The sequence below is a fragment of the Cornus florida genome, unplaced genomic scaffold (genome assembly GCF_030987335.1).
Source record: "Cornus florida cultivar Cherokee Brave unplaced genomic scaffold, ASM3098733v1 CherokeeBrave_3.0.0_Hap2_Chr09, whole genome shotgun sequence".
Classification (NCBI taxonomy): Eukaryota; Viridiplantae; Streptophyta; class Magnoliopsida; order Cornales; family Cornaceae; genus Cornus; species Cornus florida.
In genome coordinates this window covers 39,272,196-39,275,238 of record NW_026775579.1, presented here as the reverse complement: position 1 = coordinate 39,275,238, position 3,043 = coordinate 39,272,196, and positions in this window count along the sequence as shown.

The window sequence follows — 3,043 nt, the reverse complement described above, 5'->3', positions numbered from 1 at the left end:
CTCTCTCTGTTTTCCCTCTGTGTCTCACGGTCTCTGCTTTTACAGAAATTACGTTTATTTTTCTAAAACCCTAAACCGTGTATTGCTTTATATTTATAGGTGTATATTAACACTAACCCTAATCCATGTACAATTAGAGGCTAAACCCTAACTCCAATTCTAAACGGCCCATAAAACTATCTCAGTTCTAACCTACGGCGGCTTACATATACGTGAAATATAAACCAAAGTAAAAACTGTAACCCTAAGTTACATAAAGAAAATAAATAAACATTACATTAACTAAATAAAACAATTAAATAAGTATAATAATTAAACCGGTAATTAATCCAAGTAATTAATTCGAATAATTAATTAAAACCAATTAAACAATTAACTCAATTAATTCAATTTAAACACCACAATAAAACAATAAAACAATTAATCAAATAAAAATACAATTAAATCAGAAATTAAATACTAGAAATATCCTTTTAAAATTAGGGGTATTATATTCTTCCCCCCTAATAAAATGAATTGCGTCCTCGGAATTCGCTCTTATCTTCTTCCAATATGTCAGGAAATTACGAGCGAATGACATCCTCCCATTCCCAAGTGGATTCAGCCTCATTGTGATGACTCCACTAAACACGAACTAATGGAATAACCTTATTACGAAGGATTTGATCCCGCTGGTTGACAATACGACATGGTGGCTCCAAATAAGTTGCATCCAGCTGCAACTTAATCTCCCCAACATCGATATGCTGATACCGATCCTCATCTCACAGAAATTTTTGCAACAAGGAAACATGGAATACGTTGTGTACGCGATCTAAATTATTCGGAAGTGCCAACCGATAAGCAACAGCTCCAACTCGATCCGTAATCATGAATGGACTGACAAATCGCGGTGACAACTTCCCTTTCTTCCCAAAGTGCATGACTCCTTTCATAGGAGACACTTTGAATAGAACCTGATCCCCAACCTGAAACTCCAAAGCACGAGTGCGACGATCAGCATAGCTCTTCTGCCTACTCTGGGCAGTACACATGCGATCCCTAATAAGAGCTATCTTCTCCGAAGTTTCCTTGATGAACTCAGGACCCAAGAATCTGCTCTCGCCAATCTCCATCCAACAAACAGGCGATCGACATGGTCGGCCATATAATGCCTCAAATGGTGCCATCCCAAAAGTCTTCTGGAAACTATTATTATAAGCAAACTCCACAAGTGGCAAATAATCCTCCCAGTGGCCCTTGAAGTCAAGAACACACGACCGAAGCATATCCTCTATGATCTGATTAACCCTCTCAGTCTGTCCATCAGTTTGAGGATGATACGCAGTACTAAGGTGTAAGTCCGTACCCAAAGCCTGCTGGAAAATTTCCAGAATCCAGACACAAAGCTCGAATCCCTGTCCGATATAATAGACAATGGAATGCCATGTAGCTTCACAATCTCAGTAATGTAAAGTCGCGCCAACTATTCCGAAGTGTAGTCAGTGCGAATAGGCAAGAAATGAGCTGATTTCGTCAGTCTGTCCATGATAACCCAAATGGAATTATGATCCTTGAAGGAATTTGGCAATCCTTCTACAAAATTCATAGAAATGCTCTCCCATTTCCACTCCGGTATCGGCAGCGGCTGTAGAGCTCCTGGCAGCCTCTGATGATCAATCTTGACCATCCAACAAGTACTACATCGGGAGACAAAAAGAGCAATATCCCTTTTCATACCTGCCCACCAAAACTGCCACTTCATATCCTGATACATCTTGTCGCCTCCTAGATGAACAGAAAACTCAGAGTAGTGAGTCTCAGTCATCACATCCTTTCTCAAATCATCAGCAGAAGGTACCACTAACCATCCCTTATACCTCAAACCTCCATCAGTCCCAACATAGTAGAATGGAACCTCTCCGGAAGCTATCTCTGCAACTTTGTCAATGTACTGCTGATCAGTGAGTTGTGGCTTCAAAACTTTGTGAATAATAGAAGGTGTAACTACCATGCAAACCATGAAAGCATCCGACAACTCATCCACTGTCCTCAAAGTATTCCACTCAGTAGCGAACAGAGCAGAAAGACTACCAATAGGTCGACGACTGAGTGCATTCGCCACCACATTCGCTTTCTCTGGATGGTACTGTATAGAAAAGTGATAGTCTTTTATAAACTCCAACCACCTGCGCTATCTCATATTCAACTCCCACTGAGTGAACAAATACTGCAGACTCTTGTGATCGCTGAATAATCTAAAGGATTCACCCAATAGATAATGCCTCCAAATGCGTAAGGCAAAGACTACAACTGCCAACTCCAAATCATGTGTTGGATAATTAAGCTCGTGAGGCTTAAGCTTCCGAGATCCATACGAAATCGGTCGCTCCTCCTGCATCAAAACACATCCAAGACCCTACAAAGAAGCATCTGTGTAAACCAGATATTCTATCCCGCTCTGTGGGGTAGACAAAACCGGTGCAGAAGTCAACTTAGTCTTCAGCTCATCAAAAGCTTTCTGACAATGTTCATCCCACACGAACCATACACCCTTTTTAGTTAGATGAGTGAGTGGTCCCGCTATCTTTGAGAACCCCTGGATAAACCTCCTGTAATATCCTGCCAAACTGAGGAAGCTTCGAATCTCAGTAGGTGAAGTAGGCTATCCAGTCAACCACTGCTGAAACCTTGGCCGGATCCACCGCTATTCCCCTTTCTGACACCACGTGACCCAGAAACTTCACCTCCCGCTGCCAAAATTCACATTTCTTGAACTTGGCATACAACTGGTGGTCACGAAGCGTCTGCAAGACTATCCGAAGATGTCTGGCATGATCGTCCTCAGACCTTGAGTAGATCAAAATATCATCAATGAAAACGTTGACAAACTGATCCAAATAAGCCTTGAAGACCTGTTCATTAAATCCATAAAGACCGTTGGTGCATTAGTCAACCCAAACGGCATGACCCGAAACTCATAAGATCCATATCTAGTGAGAAACACTGTCCTCGGAACATCCTGTTCCCGAACCCAAAGTTTATGATATCCAGACCGCAGATC